We start from the raw sequence: 22,926 nt of genomic DNA on the forward strand, positions 1-22,926 counted from the left end.
TCTGTTCTCTCTCAACCATTATGGATTTTCCATTCATTAATTTTCTTCTAGCTTCCAACTACAGGTAAAACTACAGGTAGGCTCTGCTATGGCAATGCCCTACCATGGGTTTGCTTTTATTGAGAGCTTCATTAATTGCTTTGGATTTTTGTTTTATAATGATATAGACAATTTGGTGGTACTTCTTGGTGTCTTAGCCTTTTTTTTTCTTGTGTCACAACAGAAACAAAGTAGAGTTGCACTTGATTTCATCTGATTTATGTAGATACACTGTATACACAAAAACGTATTACAGGCAAATTTTTCAAAAGCTTAGAGAATCATGCCTATCAGGAAATCATAAGTAGTTTTTCTATAGTTGCACAAGAGAATTTGTTAGAATTGGTGCTGGGACTATAATCTGCCATTTTAAATAAACTGAGGCTGAAAAAGTTGAACTTAATGCCACGATTTACACTGGGATAAGATTCCTCACTGTAGTCCAAGAACGGGGTCATAAATACAGCAAAGGAAATCATCAGAGAAGAATCCAGTGAGGGTGACATTAGTGGCAATGATTCTCCCTTTATGTGGGAATGGCCTTTATGTTTATTCAACTATTTTAATGTTTCATGATGTGTGCATATGTAGAAAAGTATACATGATTAGTATTTTTTTTTATTGGTTGTTCAAAATATTACAAAGCTCTTGACATATCATATTTCATACATTTGATTCAGGTGGGTTTTGAACTCCCAATTTTACCCCAAATACAGATTGCAGAATCACATCGGTTACACATTTACATTTTTACATAATGCCCTATTAGTAACTGTTGTATTCTGCTACCTTTCCTATCCCCTACTATCTCCCCTCCCCTCCCCTCCCATCTTCTCTCTCTACCCCATCTACTGCAATTCATTTCTCTCCTTGTTTATTTTCCCATTCCCCTCACAACCTCTTATATGTAATTTTGTATAACAATGAGGATCTCCCTCCATTACCATGCAATTTCCCTTCTCTCTCCCTTTCCCTCCCACCTCATGTCTCTGTTTAATGTTAATCTTTTCTTCCTGCTCTTCCTCCCTGCTTTGTTCTTAGTTGCTCTCATTATATCAAAGAAGACATTTGGTATTTGTTTTTTAGGGATTGGCTAGCTTCACTAAGCATAATCTGCTCTAGTGCCATCCATTTCCCTGCAAATTCCATGATTTTGTCATTTTTTAGTGCTGTATAATACTCCATTGTGTATAAATGCCACATTTTTTTTATCCATTCATCTATTGAAGGGCATCTGGGTTGGTTCCACAGTCTAGCTATTGTGAATTGTGCTGCTATGAACATCGATGTAGCAGTATCCCTGTAGTACGCTCTTTTAAGTTCTTCAGGGAATAGTCCGAGAAGGGCAATAGCTGGGTCAAATGGTGGTTCCATTCCCAGCTTTCCCAGGAATCTCCATACTGCTTTCCAAATTGGCTGCACCAGTTTGCAGTCCCACCAGCAATGTACAAGAGTACCCTTTTCCCCACATCCTCACCAGCACTTGTTGTTGTTTGACTTCATAATGGCTGCCAATCTTACTGGAGTGAGATGGTATCTTAGGGTGGTTTTGATTTGCATTTCTCTGACTGCTAGTGATGGTGAGCAGTTTTTCATGTACTTGTTGATTGATTGTATGTCCTCCTCTGAGAAGTGTCTGTTCAGGTCCTTGGCCCATTTGTTGATTGGGTTATTTGTTTTCTTATTGTTTAATTTTTTGAGTTCTTTGTATACTCTGGATATTAGGGCTCTATCTGAAGTGTGAGGAGTAAAAATTTGTTCCCATGATGTAGGCTCCCTATTTACCTCTCTTATTGTTTCTCTTGCTGAGAAAAAACTTTTTAGTTTAAGTAGGTCCCATTTGTTGATTCTTGTTATTAACTTTTGTGCTATGGGTGTCCTATTAAGGAATTTGGAGCCCAACCCCACAATATGTAGATCGGAGCCAACTTTTTCTTCTATCAGACGTAGAGTCTCTGATTTGATATCTAGCTCCTTGATCCACTTTGAGTTAACTTTTGTGCATGGCGAGAGGAGGGGATTCAGTTTCATTTTGTTGCATATGGATTTCCAGTTTTCCCAACACCATTTGTTGAAGATGCTATCCTTCCTCCATTGCATGCTTTTAGCTCCTTTATCAAATATAAGATAGCTGTAGCTTTGTGGATTAGTCTCTGTGTCCTCTATTCTGTACCATTGGTCCACCCGCCTGTTTTGGTACCATGCTGTTTTTGTTACTATTGCTCTGTAATATAGTTTTAAATCCAGTATCGCTATACCACCTGATTCACACTTCCTGCTTAGAATTGCTTTTGCTATTCTTGGTCTTTTATTTTTCCATATGAATTTCATGATTGCTTTATCTATTTCTACAAGAAATGCCATTGGGCTTTTGATTGGCTTTGCATTAAACCTATAGAGAACTTTTGGTAATATCGCCATTTTGATGATGTTAGTTCTGCCTATCCATGAACAGGGTATATTTTTCCATCTTCTAATATCTTCTTCTACTTCTCTTTTTAGGGTTTTGTAGTTTTCATTGTATAAGTCCTTCACCTCTTTTGTTAGGTTGATTCCCAAGTATTTTATTTTTTTTGAGGATATTGTGAATGGAGTGTTTTTCCTCATTTCCGTTTCAGAAGTTTTGTCGCTGATATACAGAAATGCCTTTGATTTATGCGTGTTGATTTTATATCCTGCCACTTTGCTGAATTCATTTATTAGTTCTAGTAGTTTTTTTGTAGACCCTTTTGGGTCTTCTAGGTATAGAATCATGTCATCTGCAAATAGTGATAATTTAAGTTCTTCCTTTCCTATTTTTATGCCTTTAATTTCTTTCATCTGTCTAATTGCTCTGGCCATTGTTTCGAGAACTATATTGAATAGAAGTGGTGATAGAGGGCATCCCTGTCTTGTTCCAGATTTTAGGGGGAATGCCTTCAATTTTTCTCCATTGAGAATGATGCTAGCCTGAGGCTTAGCATAGATAGCTTTTACTATGTCGAGGTAAGTTCCTGTTATTCCTAGTTTTTCTAATGTTTTGAACATAAAGGGATGCTGTACTTTGTCGAATGCTTTTTCTGCGTCTATTGAGATGATCATATGGTTCTTATCTTTAAGTCTATTGATGTGGTGAATAACATTTATTGATTTCCGTATATTGAACGATCCTTGCATCCCAGGGATGAATCCTACTTGATCATGGTGCACAATTTTTTTGATGTGCTTTTGTATCCGATTCGCCAGAATTTTATTGAGGATTTTTGCATCTAGGTTCATCAGAGATATTGGTCTGTAGTTTTCTTTCTTTGAGGTGTCTTTGTCTGGTTTCGGAATCAGGGTGATGTTGGCCTCATAGAATGAATTTGGCAGAGCTCCCTCTTTTTCTATTTCCTGAAATAGCTTGAAAAGTATTGGTATTAATTCTTCCTTAAAGGTTTTGTAAAACTCCGCTGTATACCCATCCGGTCCTGGGCTTTTCTTGGTTGGAAGTCTTTTGATTGCTTCTTCTATTTCATCTATTGATATTGGTCTGTTTAAGTTGTGAGTATCCTCCTGACTCAGTCTGGGCAAATCATATGACTTAAGGAATTTATCGATGTCTTCACTATCTTCTATTTTATTGGAATATAGGTTTTCAAAATAATTTCTAATTGTCTTCTGTATTTCTGTAGCGTCTGTTGTGATACTGCCTTTTTCATCCCGTATGTTAGTAATTTGAGTTCTCTCTCTTCTTCTCTTCATTAGCATGGCTAAGGGTCTGTCGATCTTATTTATTTTTTCAAAGAACCAACTTTTAGTTTTGTTAATTTTTTCAATAGTTTCTTTTGTTTCAGTTTCGTTGATTTCCGCTCTGATTTTAATTATTTCTTGCCTTCTGCTACATTTGCTGTTGTTTTGCTCTTCCTTTTCTAGGGCTTTGAGATGAAGTGTGAGCTCATTTATTTGTTGGTTTTTCCTTTTTTTGAGGAATGACCTCCAGGCGATGAATTTCCCTCTTAAAACTGCTTTCATTGTGTCCCATAGATTCCGATATGTTGTGTCTGTATTTTCATTTATCTCTAAGAATTTTTTGATTTCCTCCTTTATGTCTTCTGTAACCCATTGATCATTCAGTAACATATTGTTCATTTTCCATGTGATGTAGGATTTTTCCTTCCTTCTTTTATCATTGATTTCCAGTTTCATTCCATTATGATCAGATAAAATGCATGGGATTATCTCCACCCCTGTATATTTACTGAGGGTTGCCCTATGGCATAATATATGGTCTATTTTTGAGAAGGATCCATGTGCTGCTGAGAAAAAAGTATATCCACTTGATGATGGTTGATATATTCTATATATGTCAGTTAAGTCTAGGTTGTTGATTGTGATATTGAGTTCTATAGTTTCTTTATTCAACTTTTATTTGGAGGATCTGTCAAATGGTGAGAGAGGTGTGTTGAAGTCACCCATAATTATTGTGTTGTGGTCTATTTGATTCTTGAACCTGAGGAGAATTTGTTTTATGAACGTCGCAGCACCATTATTTGGTGCATAAATATTGATAATTGTTATGTCTTGTTGGTGAATGGTTCCTTTTAACAGTATATAATGTCCTTCCTTATCCCTTTTGATTAACTTAGTCTTGAAGTCGATTTTATTTGATATGAGGATGGCCACCCCTGCTTGCTTACGAGGACCGTGTGCGTGGTATATTTTTTCCCAACCTTTCACCTTCAGCCTGTGTATGTCTTTTGCAATCAGATGTGTCTCCTGGAGGCAGCATATTGTTGGATTTGTTTTTTTTTAATCCATGTTACCAGCCTATGTCGCTTTATTGGAGAGTTTAAGCCATTAACGTTTAGAGTTACTATTGACATATGGTTTGTACTTCCAGCCATGTTTGATTATTTATCTTCTTTTTTTTTTTTAATTTAATTTAGTTTGTTTCTCCATGGTTAGCTTTCCCCCCGCCCTCTGTTTTTATAGAGGCACTTCCCACTGATGGTTTTGGTTATTGTTTTTCATTTCTTCCTCGTGTAGTGTTTTGCTCAAGATGCTTTGCAATGCTGGTTTTCTGGCTGCAAATTCTTTTAGCTTTTGTTTATCATGAAAGATTTTTATTTCGTTGTCGTACCTGAAGCTTAATTTTGCTGGATACAGAATTCTTGGTTGGCATCCATTGTCTTTCAGTGTTTGAAATACGTTGTTCCAGGATCTTCTCGCTTTCAGCGTCTGTGATGAAAAATCCGTTGTTAACCTTATTGGTTTACCCCTGAATGTAATCTGCCTCCTTTCTCTTGTAGCTTTTAATATTTTCTCTTTGTTCTGTATATTGTATATCTTCATAACAATATGTCTTGGCGTTGGTCTACTGTGATTTTGTGTGCTCAGTGTCCTGTATGCATCTACAATTTGTATATCCGTTTCCTTTTTTTATTTCTGGAAAGTTTTCTGTAATTATTTCATTCAGCAGGCTACTCATTCCCTTGGTTTGAATCTCTGTACCTTCTTCTATCCCGATGACGCGTAGGTTTGGTTTTTTTATGTTATCCCATATCTCTTGGATGTTTCTCTCGTGATTTTTAACCAGCCTTTCTGAGTTGGCTAGGCTCTTTTCAAAATGATATATTTTGTCTTCATTATCTGACTTTCTGGCTTCTACTTGCTCCACTCTGTTAGTGATACTCTCAATTGAGTTTTTAATTTGGTTTATCATTTCCTTCATTTCTAGAATTATTGTTTGTTTGTTTGTTTTTTTTTTTTATAATCTCTATCTCCTGATAAAGATGCTTAACTTCTTCTTTTATCTGTTTATGTAATTGATTTTCAAAGTGTTCTTTCACTGTTTGGATTTGCTGTCTCATATCCTCTTTAAGGTTCCATTCCATCTGTCTAAGGTGTTCCTTGAGTTCTTTATATGACCATTTTTCTGCTGACTCTAGGTCCTCCTGAATATTTAGGCTGTCCTTCATTGTTTGTACCCCTTTTCTTCCTTGCTTTTTTATGCTGCTCATGTTACTTCTTGTTCTGCTTGACTGCTGAGTTACTGTTTGCTCTTATAAATTTATTTGATGCTTGGGAAGAAAGATATTAGAAGGGAAGGGAAGAAGTCACTAAAGAGAAAGAGAGTAGGCAGGTAGAATTCAAGGAAGGGGGAATAAGAAAATTGAAAAGAAATGAAAAGACAAAAGAAACAAAAACAAAACACACACAAAAAAGTTAGAAAATAAGGAAAGAAAAGAAAAAAATTTTTTTTTACAAAAATAATAATGATAATAAAAATTATGAAAATGAAAATTTAAAAAATTATAATAATAAAAAAATTTAAAAAAAAATTAGAAACATTAAAAAAGTTAAAGAGCAACAACAATAAAAAATTGAAAATGAAAGAAAAAAAAAGAAAAAGAAAAAAAATGATAATAATAATAATAATAAATGCAGTCATAGAGTTCAATTAATTTCTCTTCCAGTAGGTGGAGCTGTGCCCACTGGGTCAAGCTTCTCCTCTCACTAAGTGGGAACCAATCACTGTGTAGCAGCTCTTCCTCACAGACTGGGCGGGTCTCCAATCCTGAGTGCCTAGGGCCTTCTCTTGTGTTTCCTCAAGCCAGGCCATGCTCACCTGTGACGCTCACCACAATACTGGCTACACGCCATGTCTGCTGCTCCTGGGAGCCCTGTTGCGCTGGTTTCAATGCAGTTATCTCCTCCGCCCGTGATGTCAGTTCTCTGCCAAGGTGGTATCACATGTAAATGGTGACCGTTCGTTCCCTTTGCCGGGTGACCAGTGCAAAGGGTGGGTCCTGACTGTCTCTCCCAATCCCCGTTTCAATCCTGTGGCCACTGCCTATGAAGGCTCGGTTGGTTTTTATCTCTGAAAGTTCCTAAGGGCCAACCAGTTATTTCAGCAGGATTGTTAGTGCTGAGTCACGAGAAGCAGGCGAACCGGAGCTTGGATGCAGCTGATCCGGGCTCGGTGTGTGTGTTCTGAGGGGCCCAGACTGTACACCCCAGATCCACGTCAGCTCAGCATTGCCTAGTGATCCTGGGCAAACAGCATTTATACAGTTTACAGCTCCCTATGCCCACGCAGTTGAAGAGGTCAGAGACTTGATCTCTCCCCACCCGCTGCCATGTTAGATCTCCTCAATGATATTCATGTTGCCCTTACAGCTTCCTGGCATAAGCAAGTTCTTGGGATTATACAAACTGCTGCTTCTGTTTCCAGTCCAGATTTCTAGAAATTAAACCCTGCCGCCGTTGCCTCTTCCCCGGGGCCATGCTCAGATGCGCCGCGCTAGTCCGCGACCATAGCTGCGCCAAAGAACCGGTGCCCAGCCCCCAGGGCCCAAGTGGCTGCCGCCGCGGCTCTCCGGCTCCCTCCTCTGAAGCACGGGTCCCCTCGCAGGGGCATGCAGAACGACCCCAGAGCAGGCTCTGCCCGAGGGTGCAACGGCGAACAGGCGCTCAAGGCTGCGGTCCAGCCTTTGGAGGACAGGGCTCGGCACGCAGCCCAGCTCCAACCTCTAGGTGCGGCTGCGGGACAATGAAGCCATAGCCATCAAGACAGCCGGAAGAAAGCAAATGGCGGCTCCCGTGGAGTGGATTTTCGGCACAGAAACCGCAGCCCAGCCAAGGATCCCAATCCACAAACTCTCCCTGTATAAAAAATATTCAAAAAAAAAAAAAAAAAAGGCAGGGCGCACTGAGCTTTTTTTGCCTAGGGTACTTACAATCAACTGCTGATTACACATTCACCTTTTCTGCCCGGAGCGAAGCGAAAGAGGAAGCAGATGGGAGCAAAGCGCCCGCAGTTTTGGGCGGCAAAGCGTCCGGGAGCCAAGCGTCTCTTTTTCGATCTCTTTGTTCTTCCTGCTGCTTGGCAAAGTGGTCCGCTACAGATTAACGGTGAAAGGGGTTCTTACACGCTGTGCGAAATCTCGATTAAAGCCGCTGCTCTGAGCACCTCGCTCAGCACTTCAGCAACCCCCGTGCGCAGCGGCCATCTTCTGGCCCATCCTCCATGATTAGTATTAATTGAGCTCCCGACCCACATCATTGCTTGTTAATTTCTGACACATTCAGGACCAACCTGTAATATACAGTCCCAATTAATATATGTTGTATGAAAGAATGGACAAATGGACATCAACCTAAATGATTTTCTATCTAGGGGAATTCTTGTTTTTCTCCAATCATTACCATTTGACTCCTCTTTATCTCTCCCACTCTTTACTCCTAAAGTCATTATTTGTCTGGTTTTAATGTCTTTGTTTCCTTCTCCTTCTCCCTAGACTAGTTCAATGTAGGGTCTCTGGGATCTTAATTCCCACAATGGATTTCTATAAAATTAGTAGGTTTTCTTTAAAATACTCATGAATCATACTTCAGTCAGGGTACTCACTTTCCTAACATTGCCTTTGACCATAGAAATGAAAGTGAAAGTAAGAAGAGTCTTAACTTTTGCTTATTTCTTAAAACTTACATACTTGAGCACAGGTAGATTGTTTAATAAAGAAGAAAAAGCAGTGTTCTTATTGTTTCCAAATACAAGCAATAAAATAAAACTTGAGCTTGAAGGGCTGAAATGTACGGTCAAGGTAACACATCCAGTGGGTACTAAATTTGGACCTAAAATGCAAATTAGAACTGAGTTCTTTCTACTGAATCATTTAGTTTAATTTTAAGTAGAAAACTCTAAAACAAGTATCAAATATACTAGAGACAGTAAAATTAGGAAGCAAAACCCCTGAGAAGCCTTGGAGTAGATGAGACACAAAGGTATTCATCCTGTGCTTCTGATACTTAAGGTTCTGTGGAGTAGGTCAGATCAGATCATCAGAAAACCATGAACTGAGACCACCTTCAATTTCTTCTGTGGACTTGCCTTTCTTAAGTTTCATTACCTTCCCTGTAACTTTCATTCAGTCAGTTAAGAAGAATATTTCTACTAAAATCACATTTTTGCCTTGGTGAAGGTCTACAAATCATTGGATTTACTCCTTTTATAGTTTTCCTTCCTTGTTTAATTTATTTATGTCCTTCATTGGAAAATGTCTTAAATCATTTTTTAATTTAAAAAAAATAACAAAGGCTGGGGTATAGCTCAGTGGTAGATCACTTACTGATTACAAGGCCCTAGGTTTGATTCCCAGCACCAAAGAAAGAAAGAAAGAAAGAAAGAAAGAAAGAAAGAAAGAAAGAAAGAGATAGATGGAGGGAAAGAGAGAGAGAGAAAGAAAGTGAATATAAGTACATGGATCTATTTACATGATTCTGATATTAGCTATAACCTTATCCATGGTGGGTTGACTGCATCTGGGCCCTTGGGGAACTGGTATTGAAAACTACTTCCTTGTGAAATTCATATAAAGTATCTCCTTATAATTATCAGGTTTAAGATCATTCCTATTCAGTTAAGAGGTATAGACACCTCTTTACATAGGTGCAGAGCCTTATTTTCTGCCAAACAGAATACATCTCAAAGCTTTTTCCCAACAAAAACTGAAGACAGGGGAGGGTTCTCTCACTGAAGGATTCTCCTACTCAAGATAACAGAATAGCATATTTTAGTTAAACAAATAAACAAACCAACACATATTTTTAGAGCACCCTTTGGGATTATTATGCATTAAATAAATTATATTATTCCTCATGCTTTGTTTTACAATGACAATTTCTAAGATATGATAAGGACTTTTATTTATATTCTTTCTTCAAATAATGAATTTGCAGGACTCTTACTTTTTAACCAGTAAATAAGCTATTTCTTAGTAGATCTGCCCATATTCAGAATGGGGGACAAAGGTGTGAGAGTTGAGTGTATGATAATTGCTACTAGCTGTTTTCCCATTTGAAAACATATTGGGGAAAGAATTTTATATGATGAGAAAATGGTACTCCTGAATCTCTCAGGTCCAGAGACCCTCCACCAGTCAACAGCTTCAGCACGCCTTGTGCTCTTTAAATTCAGTGACAAGATAGGCCTACATTGGTCAACACTGGGTTTATGAGATGATTCATGTGTAACTGTTTTTTTTTTTTTTTTTGGTTGAGTCTGCAAACTAATAATGCTTGCTCGCCTATAATAATGAAACATACAAAACCTGAGAAATAGTCAACATCTTAAGGTAGCATTTTTTAATTGCTTGATCCTAATCACTCTGTTAAGTATTCTTAAAATTGGTAGGTTGAAAAGCAGTCCAATTCTTTTACCACGGTGGGGTTTCTTTATAGGTTCAGAGAGGGGAAAAGGGCTATTTTCTTCACCAGTTAAGCACAGCCACAGTGCAGATGACTTTATTAGAATTTCATTTTTCATGTTGCAAGTTGCACAGCCATCAAGTTTGTGTTACTCTGTGATACGACTGTGTTTATCTCCAAGGGTGAAATGGGATGACAGTATGCTTTTGTTGTATGAAAAAATAAAATAAAATGAACACTCTATCAGTTCTTCTTAGTTGGTTTCTTGAATATATCAGCAATTTCCCATACATTTAGTCTTCTGTGTTTATAATTTATAATCATTGTCTTTTCAAGTATGCAATCTGCATCTAAACTTTTTCATAGCCAAGCTCCCCCAAAATATTTTCTGCTGTCTCTACTTCCTCACCTGCTAATCATGATTCCACATGGTTCCAAGCACCATTTTTCTGTTGCTATGACAAACACCCAAGATAATCACCTTGAAAAGAGGAAAGGGTTTGTTTTGGCTCAGTTTCAGAAGTTTCAGTCCATGGTCACAGTCCTGTTCCTTCGTGACTGAGGTGTGGCAGTTCATCATGGCTGAAGTGATGTTCCAACAGAAACTGCTTATCTCATAGTGGTTGGGAATCAAAGAAAAAGAGGAAGGAGCCAGGTCCCAATATCCCCTTCAAAGGCACTCCTCCAAAGACCCAACTCCTTTCCAGGAGACTCAACTCCTAAAGGTTCCACTACCTCCCATTCCCAAGACTGACATGTGTTAGCATTTTATTTCTGTGACCAATATATTTGGCAAAAAAATCTTAATGGAGGATAAGTTTACTTGGGCTCAAGGTTTCAAAGGTTTCCGTCCAGTCCATGGTTGGCAGAAACATCACAGTGAAAGGGCATGATGGAGGAGAGCTGCTTAACTTAAGGCAGCTGGAAATCAGAGAGAGAGAGAGAGAGAGAGAGAGAGAGAGAGAGAGAGAGAGAGAGAGGAGAAGAAGAAGAAGAAGAAGAAGAAGAAGAAGAAGAAGAAGAAGAAGAAGAAGAAGAAGGAGGGAGGGAGGGGAAGGAAAGGATCAGGATAAAAGCGTATGATTTCCAAACACATACCCTCAGTAAATCTCTTTCCAATCATGTCTCACCCACCTACAGTTTCCACCACCTCCAAGTAGTTCATTCAAATTATTAACGTATCAAATGGATTAATCCACTACTAAGATTACAACTATCATAATCCAATCAATTCCTCAAACTCCCAATTCTAGATATTGCTCCACTGGGGACCACATTTTCACCATGAGTTTTTTGGGGACCCTTCTGAATCAAACCATAAAAAATGTTTTTAGCATATGGACCTTTGGGGATATGTAAGATCCAAACCATAGCATTAAAATACACGATGAATTCCATGTAGCCAGACATAAAGCACACTTGATGTCTCATTCATTATCTTTTCACATGAATGAATTTTCACACTGGGCAGCTTCTTATCACATGTCTTCTTCTATATCATCAGACTTCCTGGTTGTACTTCTCTTAATCCCTAGTCATTTTTATTCTTCTCTGCCATTTCCTTCTCCTCTATCTATCTTAGTCCTAAATCAGTGATTCTAAATTTCATCAGTCTCTTATGAGTACCCGAAATGTGGCTGGTTTGAATTAAGATGAGCTGTTAAGTGTAAACCACATATAGGATTTTCAACACACAGAATGAAAAAAAAAAGAATGTAAATCATCACACTAATATACTCTTGATTTTCATTATTTGTGGTAGTTCTATAAGGTCTCTTGGACCAGTGAATTAGCAAATACTGAGTGATTGCTCTCAGGGGAAATACAGGGTTAGGTTCCTGTGAGCCTCTGGTCACAACATTTCATCCACAGATCAATACTTAACCTTGTGCTATGTGTGTTCCTGTTTCAAGGCACCTTATTTAATATATGTCATTGATTCATTAATATTGAACTCATGGCCCATGGCACCATAACTCAGGCCTGCATGAAGCTTATTTAGCACACATATTTTCTCTGGAAGTCACATCGCAAGCTCTTAAGCTAACAGACTAGACAGTATTTCAGCACTGTACTTGGGGGCCATTTTAAATAGTAAAGTCATCAAAAAAAGAATAAAAATGCAAAAAAAAAAAATGTAGCAGTAAACAGATACTCCTCCCTCCAAAAAAAGGAAACAATCTTTTTTACCATATAAAAACTGAAACGGGAAGGCAGAGTCTTCTTTTTGACCTCAGTAGGGAATATGAACATCAGATGACTTAATTTTTGCCTGCTCTACACCTGTCTGCCTGTGACCACAAAACATAGTGGTCACCAACCTGAGGTTACCAATAAATGTTAGCTGGTAGGAGAATTCACAAATATGGAATCCATAAGTAATGAAGATGAAATTTATTCTGTGCTACTTACATATTGAAAAGAGAATATTTTAGAGATTTTGAGCTAAATATCTCAATAATAATTGTACAATGCTTGCATGCTGAAACAGTAATATTTGGGGTATTTTGAAGTAAGCAAAATGCATGCTAAAATGTATTCTGTTTCTTTTAACATTATTTAATGTGACTATTAGTAAGTTTATGAATACCCATGTGGCTCATTTTGGCTCATGTTGTTTATCTACCAGAAAATACTGTTATAAATGGAGGAGTTTCATAGGACTGGATATTTACCATGGATTGCTTCTCTCTTTATTATGAATTTAGATAATCCATACAGTCCAAAATCTCCTCATACTTTAGGGTCAGTCTTAAATGCTGTTTGTCTTATATTCCAATCCACAGGTTGTTCTTTTCGCTCTAGCTTTAGTATGTGTACAAAATGTTCCATTAATCTCTCTGACCTCCTTGGCTTCACACTGCCCTCAACCACCAGTGCTAATTACCCAACTATCTGAGTGCCTCCTGCATTTCTCACACTTCCATCCACAGTGGTCTGAATGATCTTTTGAAACCAGTGTTAGATCACAATCACACATCTACTCAGAATTCTCTGACGGTTTCCCATCTCGATTAGAGCTAAATCCAATCTTTACCCCAGCTGACAAGACCTGGAGGATATGGCCCTAATGCTCCTTCTGAAATGGATCTAGTATCCTCTTCCCATTGATTGTTCTGCTCCACCTATACAGACCTCCTTGCTTTCCCTGAATTCTCCCCAAACCTCCCTAGCCTTTGCACATGCCATTCCTGGCCCACATGGGCTTTCCTTTGCTAGCCCCATGGATGCTCATTACCATGAGTTCATTCAGCTCATAGCTCAAATGGCACCTGATCTCTAAAAGAAGACTACCACATCACTCTATGTGCTCCTAATTTAGTTCATATATTTTTTTCTCCTTCATACTTACAACTACCCAAGATTTATTTTTCTCTCTCTCTCCACAATAAAATATGAATTCTATAAGAAGAGGGACTCAAACATAATTAATCTCAGTTATATTCCTGGTGTTAGAATCACAAAACCAGAACAATAGCACTGGTGGTTGAGGGCAGTGTGAAGTCAGAGGAGGTCAGAGGGATTAATGGCATTTTGTACACATACCAAAGCTAGAACAAAAAGAATAACCTGTGGATTGGAGTATAAGAGAAATAGCATTTAAGACTGAACCTAACACCAGGAATATAACTGGCATAAAATTGGTAACCCATAAAATATTGTTTTAATGAAAGTTTATGCTTATAGTTCAGATTGATGTGCTACCAAAAGCCTACTTGACCAACTTCAATATCTTGTATGCATTTTTAGTTTTTATTGGTGCATATTAATTATACAGAATAATGGGTTTCATTGTGGCAAATTTGTGCATACAGAAAAACAATTCAATCAATTTTACTACCCCGTATTTTCTCCATTCTTCTTTCCAAACTGTCTCTGATCACCTACCTCTGCCCTGCTCATCTTTTTTCCTGATTTTATGGGATCACTTTCTTTTTGCTTTTGGTTTTGATTTGTCTTTTCCTTCTAGATTCCACGTATGAGAAAAAGCATATGACACTTTTCTCTCTGGGTCTGACTTATTTCACTCAAAATTATGGCTCCTAGTTTCATCCATTTTCCTGCAAATGACATAATTAAATCCTACTTTACTACTGAATAAAACTTCATTGTGTATATACATACCACATTTTCTTTTTTCATTCATCTGCTGATGTACACTTGGATGGATTCTATAGCTTGACTATTGCTTCACACATATTTTTAACAATAACATTCGTATAATTAATACCTTTCATTGAAAATAGCATCAGCATAAGTTGGGCAGACCCTGACAGAAATATTACATTTGGCAATTATTTCCTCTGGGACCATGCACTAATCATTTTACTGCTCTAAGTTCCATTTTTTCTTTTCACAGTGGGTTTAGGGATTGTAGTCTACAGTCTTATTTTGAAGATTACAAAGGGGAAGATCTATGTAAATTTTCTGCATGGTGATTAGCACATATTAGATACTCAATGTTACCCGGAAATTTTTTTATTTTTTTTGTTATATTTTTTTCTGCAGTACTGGGGGGTAAGCATATGGCCTCACTTGCTAGGCAAATGCTCTATCACTGAGGTCCAGCCCTAGCCGCAGCAATGTTCTATTAAAAGCCAAGTGCCATGACAGCGTTTAGAGATGTAAACTGCACAATATCAAAATTTAGAAAGTGAAACAAAAAATTAGGCTAGTATGAAGATAGGGGGTTGAAGTGGGAGGATGCAGATATAATCACACATAAGCTTCAACATGTTAACCTACTAACAGGACACATGATTTCAATGGTGTTGAACAGGGAGAGCTCAGAGAAAATGGGATTGATGTGGGCTTAGAACATATTTCATAAAGGAAGTAAGGCTTGCACTGCTCACTAAAGGATGCATGCCTTTAGGTAAACAGGAAAATATTGAAGGAACTGCTTGGGAGATAAAGTAGTGAGCAAAGATCCTGAGGGGTAAATATAAAGTGGCACTCAGGAAATAACAAGAAGTGTGGCATTGCTGAGCATAATATCTAAGGGATTTTGTGGAACAATAGAGTCCAGATTTAGATGAAGGGCTTTTGATGCTCATGAGATTTCTTTTTATATAAGCAGGCAGAGTGGGTTGAATGGTAGACTCCAGAGCTATGTCCACTTCCTAACTCCCAGAACATGTGATTATTTGGGGAAAAAAAAATCTTTGCAGATGTAATTAAATTAAGGACATTGATATGAAGAGATCATTTTGGATTATCTAAGTAAGTCCTAAATCCAGTGACAAATGTCCTCATAAGAAAGGACTTGGGAGATTTGACAGGAGGAAGAGGAAAAGAGCATGTGAGCAAGGAGGCAGAGACTGAAGTGATGCTCCCATAAGGCAAGGAGTCCCCAGAGTCCCCAAAAGCTGAAAGAGGCAGAGCAGAGTTCTCAGAGTCTCCAGATGAAGCATGTTTCTGATTGCTGCCTGATTTGCAACCTCTGACCTCCCAAACACCTATTCTTTTAAGCCATCCAGTTTATGATAATACTATAGTGATTTTAGACCCTCTGCCTCCCACCCATAAGCAGCATCTTTAAGCCGGGCAATGCTAAGGAAATCTCTGAAGAAATGTGGGAGATGCATCTAAGAACAAGAGGCTACCAAAACACTTGTTTCAAAAGAAAAAAAAAGACAAAAATTTGTATGACTTTATTCTAGGAAAATAACCTATGGCAAAACTAGGTTAGGTTTTGGCAGAACCATGAGATACTGCAGATTGTGTTAAAGGACATGAGAAGATGGAGGAGAAAATGTTAAAAATAATTTCCCCAGATCTAGCTAACCTGCTGCTGTGGACATTGATGCCATTCCCTTGGAAGAGAGATTATGCATTTTGTTTCTGAATTGTCTCTGGACATGGAGACAGAATCTATTTAAGCAGCAGATGTCTCTTTGGGACTTAGCAGAATATAGATGGCATCTAAGGTCTAGAAAGGAAATAAACCTGTTCTGAGAAAGTACATAGAATGAGATGAGAAGAGAGTAAAGACAAAACAATGAAGAGCATTAAGACTTGAAGAGACATGGAAAGCAGGAGACTGAGAATGGTGGAGGATCCATTGAGATGGATGTCAAGAGAGAGAGTAGCCCATGGTGTGGAGTGCCACACAGAAATTAAGAGCATGTGAAGAGTGGCTTGGACTTACGTGGACATTAGAGATATTTTGTGGAGCAGACTCTATGGAGTGTTGGACAGTGGGATCAAGCTGCATGGAGTACAATGTGGAAGAATATGGAGATCTCCCAAAGAGTATTCTTTAAGGAGCAGAGCCATGAACAGAAATAGAACATTAATTAGAGAAAAGACCTGGGCAATGGAGGATTATTCGTTTATTTGTAAGTGGGGAGATAATTGATCATGCTTTTTAGTTAGTATAGGAAGACCCAAAAGGATCCAGTAAAGAGGAAGAAGGTGAACAATTGATATGGTAAAGCTGAAAAGATATAAAAGGATAGATTTAAAAGCCCAAGGTCAAGGAGAGAAGGAGGAAAACAGGAAGCACTGGGAAATGCAATGGAGCAAATTATTCTCCATGCTTGTTTGAAATCAAAAAGAACCTCATTACTATAACTATAAGGCACCAATAAAAACATTAAGCGAAAAAATCCCAGGAAGAAATCAAAATCTAGAGAGGTACCTTTTTCTATGAAACTGAAGAGATGAGAATCCATGTAGATTATATCTACGTAAAGCAGTCCCCTTTATGTGTGATTTTGCTTTCTGCATTTTCATTTGGCTGTAGTCAACTTCAATTTAAAAATATTCAATGGAAAATTTCAGAAATAAACAGTTAAAAAGCTTTAAATAATTTTATGAGTATATTTCTATAAATATTTCATTTTATCAATTAATATGAATTTCTGACAATGCTTAGTTTACAAGTTAAACTTTATTATATGTATGTATATATAAGAAAAAAAAAAAAGATTCCATAAGGTTTGGTACTACCTGAGGGGGATTTCAGTTACTTACTCTGGGTCTTGGAACATGTCCCCAGAAGATAACGGGAAACTATGTAGTTAAGGAGAAGAAAATAGAGAAATTCCTTTTCTTACAACCCATAATTTTTTCCTTCTGAAATAAGAACTAAGGCTTTATTTTGGGATGGAACAGTGACTAGGAGCAACGACAACATCCTTGAGAAAATGGATAAAGATTTTAAATTGCAGTGAAGCAGAGAGTGAGATAACAGAGAGACTAAGATGATTCCTTTTCTCCTTTTGCTGAATTTCCCTCATTGAAAAGTTGTCTCATTGTCAATCCACAGTCACCTGCAAGACCTAAATCAAAGATTACTTCCTCTTTCCTGACTTCTCTGAACCTTCAATTCTGAACTACATGTCTACACATTATATTGTGTATCATATGTTGGCTAATAATTTTTATTTTTCTTATGCAGTAAACTGTCCAAGGAATAGGATGTTGTCTCATTCCTCTCAGGAATTACAAATAGTGCAAAAACAAATAATGATTTAGTTGACCAACCAGGACCCATGGCCTCTGAATGTTCATGAGTGTCAATTTACTGGGAGAGTTTCAGTTTATGTGACTAATTTTAGAGTAATTATCAGTGGCACCTCCTCTCGGTTTCAGACATATCCTAGCTTAGATGATAATTTATATGAGGCACTCAGGGGAATTTACTTCCTAGAAGGCAGACAGGAATTAGGATAGGGGAGGCTGGGAAAGGCAGAGTTACCCAGCTAAGGTGCTAGTAGTCAAAGGGGACAAGGTCAAGGTGTTGTTGACCTGTCTCTGAGGCTGACAGGATGAAAGAATTCAAGGTCTGCTCATCACCAATAATTCCAGAGTTGTTAAAGTCTATGGGCAACTTTACACCAGTACCCTGGAAAAGGCTCCTTCACACTAGGGCATCTGACCTGGTCTCAACCAAGGGATTAAAAAAAAAATCAAACCAGAAAAATTAACCAAGAAAATACATGATCATCTATTGTCCTGTCTCCCCACTCCCTGCACTTCTCACCCAGCTTAATCAAGTCCACTTCATCAGACTTTGTTAATAGAATTTTATTTCTTTTTGGAAAAAGAGAAAAAATTATAATTATGCTCTAAAGGACAAAAAAAAAAAAAAAAAAGCATTACCCTTAAGAACATGACTAAGGATCGACAATCTACTGAGCCAGATACCAAGCGATGGTATGTATTCTGCGTAATCTACTAAAAACCTGTGGATTAGGGGACATGACCTGAAAAAGACAAACCAAAATTCAGAGGTGTCAAATGAACGTGCACAGGCATCAGCTTGTTAGAAATGGAATAAGATCTGTGTCAAGATTCAAAGCTTCTCAATCCTGCCTCTTTCAAACACAAAGTCTCTGTGTAGGAAACTCAGTCATGATCAAGTAAGGATCATTGAAAACAAAATAAACAGTCTCCATTCTCCCCTGGAACAGATCCATATTAATGAATGTTTCCACTGCCATTTGCAGACAACTCTTGCTATAGTAGAGCATAATAAAGAAGCAATTTCAAGGCAGTTGAGATAACTGGGGTAGGAACACAAAGGCTGGCACCGATCCTTGTAGACGCTGGTTCTGTTTACTTGTTTTGTTTTGTTTGATTATGGACATTATGAATTATGGACACTGTAAGCAGCATGTGATGTGTTTCTGGCAAACTCTCTCCCTCTTCACACACTGCTCTTCCTAGACTCCAAGCCACACTGTAATTAACACCAGGTAGCTAGCCATAACCCCAATACAACTCCTTTGTAAGAAATGAAGTTGTTCAAAATTTCCTAAATAAAAAGGAACTTTAGATAGGGTAAAGAGGAGGGAAGGAAAGGAAGGGGGAATGAGGGTAGGAAAGATGGTGGAATGAGATGGACATCATTAACCTAGGTACCTGTATGAAGACACCAATGGTGTGACTCTACTTTGTGAACAGAGTCCTTAAGAATTGTGTTCTATATTTGTACTATGAATTGAAATGCATCTGCTGTCATATATAACAAATTAGAAAAAAATACATCAATTTAGATTAAAAAAATACAAAATAAAGGGGACAAAATCTTGGATGTAGCTAGGCCAGTCATGTCTATGCCTTATTGACAAACAGGATTCATCTGGGAGTGACCTGAATGCAGCAGTGAACACTGCATCCCCCACTGAGCATTTTTTTAGCTTAAGGTACTCAGAAACAGTCGATTTTCCCATAGTGTTATGTTGAAAGCCATGGCAGTGACACCACAATAATGCCCGTCATCGTGGTGTATAATATAGATGTTATTGCACATAATAGAAAGCATTCTTTGGGTGTAATGCATTTTTGTTGCTCCATGCTGATAATAAGCAGATAGGAGTGCCTTAACGTGTTTCCTCTTAAAGGGCCAGTGCAGACACACACTCCAGCACATGTTTTATTTGTGTAAGGTTTGGTGAGAGGCTCGCTTTTGGAGCTGTTTTCTATATTCGCTTTAGGACTCCTAATAGCTCTAATTATAAAGCACAAGATTTTCTATTCCTTTCTTGCTGTTCTTTGTCATTGCACCATTCGTAGACATTTAAACAGTAGAAGCTGTTTATAGTTCATTAAACATTTTAAGTTGTTGTTCTAAAGTTTTGTACATTTTTGTGTTTCCAAGTCATTTCCCAGGGCTGTCATATGAGACCATGCCACACAATGCAATAGAAGATGTCAGATCTGCACAGTTTTGTGAATAACGAGCAGGGCTAACAAAAAGCTCTATATGAATCATAGAACTTGGCTATACACTGTGTTTGCTAAGGCATTTGGCACAGAATGTTTAGACCTTTTTTTCTTAAATGATCTTCTATAATTCTTTTTAAAGTAGTAATTTTGCTTCTTAAATAAAAGCACTAGCCAAAAGAAGTATTAACTCATGATATGATACAGCATAGAAAATGTGACTCTCAGAAAGCTGAGTATTTTTCTATAATATCACAGTAGGAGGAGATTGGGTAGTTAACTGCAATAAATGACCCACGAGGCTGGTATTGCAATTGGAAGAAAGAAAGATTTACCAGCCTTTAGACTGCCATGGAATGTACTGCAGACCACAGAGGGATGAGAGGAGGCTCTGTCTTTGTTTTCTCTTGGACTGGTCACGCGGTGACTGTCATTTCTTGATGTGCTCCTGGAACAGGCTTTGCGTTGGAAACTTGCATAGACTAAAGTAATTTGGATTCATTCCCCAAAGCATTATATAATCTTTCTGTGAAAAATGAAAGTGAAAGGTTAGGGATTTATTCTTTGCTGCTTCAACCAGTGAAAAATCATTCTCCATCATATTAATTTATAAGTAAAGACTCATTTAAATCACCACATGGAGCATGCTTAGGACACACATTTCTGTATTAGAGACAAAAGCAACCTACCAAGAACCAGATTTAAAACACGGGGAATGGTGCAGAAAAAGGTGACTTTCAATTAACATTAAATTTCCTAACAATGATTGATTTAAGAGCCCGAAGCAGTGCCTTCTTCTCCAGTAGAAGGACAGCTGACTTTCTGGGGCCATCAAAGGTGCTATTGTGCAAGTGACCTATAGAAAGCAGGCTCCTCTCAAGGTGGGCTCTTGTAATTGTATGAAAAAAAATCATGAAAATTGAGTCTATTCCTTCTCATCCCTCATGCAATATTCTTCCCTCCTGGCCCTTTTTTACATTTTTCTGCTCTTTATTATGAGATCAAAAAGAGATCAAAATGATCACAGAATCAATTAATAAATAGAAAGACATGATGGGAAGTTTTATGCACATGCAAACAAAATAGAAAATCTCAGTTCACAAATGGGACCTTAGGAATCTTGAGATTACTGATCCAATATTTATAGTTGATGACAAATTATAACTGCTTATGAGCATCACTTCTCTTGATTTTAATTCATCTTGATATGTAGCTAGTACATGGTTTGCTTACACTCTGTGTATGTTGTATGCATTCATACAGAATGACCTAAAGCAAAAAAAAAAATTAATATTAAAAATCATTAGAGGATATAATTTTTAAGAAAGTTTTTGCCTTAGAAAGCTGACCTATGTTTTTTGAGTCTGTCACTTACTTTTCTTTTCTTTTTTTTTTTTTTGTAAAATCTTATGAATTTTTTCAGGATTTCTATTTATTAAAAAAAAGAGGAAAATTGTATCTACCCCACAGTAATGATATGAAGTTAAGTGAGACTTTTTTTTTAATATAAATGCACTTTGGAAACTATGAAATGCTGTGTAAGAAGATGCTGCTATGATTCTTAAAACTTAAACATACTTTCCCTTGTGTTAGGATGTTACTGTCAGACATATTATTTATTTACTTACAGGGGGATTGAACTCAGGAATGTTTAACTACTAAGCCACATCTTCAGCTCATTTTTTTTTTAATTTTTTACTTTTGAGATAGGGTCTTGCTGAGTTGGTCATGGCCTCCTTAAATTGCTGGGGCTGGCTTTGAACTTTCAATCCTCCTGCCCCAGCCTCCTGAGCCACTGAGATTACAGGCGTGTGCCACCATGCCTAGCTCAGACTTACCTTTTGACAAAAGAAACACAGAAGATCTGTTTTAAGGATTATACAAGAATTGTTAAAAATATCACTTCTCAATTCCTGCTATACCATGCCATTTAATTATTTCTTTAATTGTTTATTTTCTCTCTTCTCTTACTAGAATGGAAACTCCAGGGGGCAGCTCTTCTTGTCTATTTTCCTTACTGATAGAGTACAAAAGCCTGAAAGTATTCTCAACACATATTAGGCTCTCTAGAAATGTCGGCTGGATAAACAAATGGATGAAACTTCATTTGCCAGATTTTTAAAAAGAGTCATCCATAGGAAAGTCACACCACAAGGAAGGCTTAGGGAAAATCTGAAGACCAGAAAAGAAGGCAACTCTGTGGAACATCTTCTCGGAGGAGAAGGGTCCACACTTAGACACTGGCAGAGTTTAGGCCTTTGCCCTGGAGAGCAGCAGGCTGTGACACTGGCCATATTGCTGTCCGATGTCCATTGAAGACGTTCATCCAAGGAGGACTTACTGGACACAGTACCCAGCCCACAGAGGATGAAACAAAAATACAAGAGTAGTAAGCTGTGAGTCTAAGTCTCTGGAGGCCAACAACTAACCCTTTTCATCTCTCCTCATCTCTCCAGGTAGTCCCATTTTTGACATATATTAGAAATCTCTCACCTGGACTGCAGCAAACCTCCCAATGAACATCCTGACTTTCACTCTTGCCCTGCTAACAAACACTTGGCCAGAAAGTTCCATGAATTTCACTCCCTTGCTCAAAAAAACTCTTTCAGATCTTCTCATTTCCTCGGCATTAAAAGCCAAAGCCCTTCCAGAGATCAGACCGGTCCCCTCCTCCCTCTTGCTTCTTCCTCCCAATCATTGGGCACTATCCCTATTGGTCTCATCCCACTCCATTACAGGAGCCTATCCTGCTGTGACCTTGGGATTTTTGCACTCCTTTTCCCCTCTGATTGGAATCATGTTTCTTAAAGTGGAATGAAGATCCAGCCCTTCTTCTACTTGGTTTTCAGCCCAATTCTCTATACGTATCAATCAGCCAACTTCGCCACACTCCATCCTTATCCTTATATAAAATCAGTTTTCATCATTGTTACAACTACTGACACATAGTAGCTATTCAATAAATATTTGTGGAAAGAAGATGCTGCCAATAAACATGTCAAAGTTGAAAATTACATAGATTCAAAGAAGACTGGGGCCTAG

This window comes from Marmota flaviventris, chromosome 15 (genome assembly GCF_047511675.1).
Source record: "Marmota flaviventris isolate mMarFla1 chromosome 15, mMarFla1.hap1, whole genome shotgun sequence".
Lineage (NCBI taxonomy): Eukaryota > Metazoa > Chordata > Mammalia > Rodentia > Sciuridae > Marmota > Marmota flaviventris.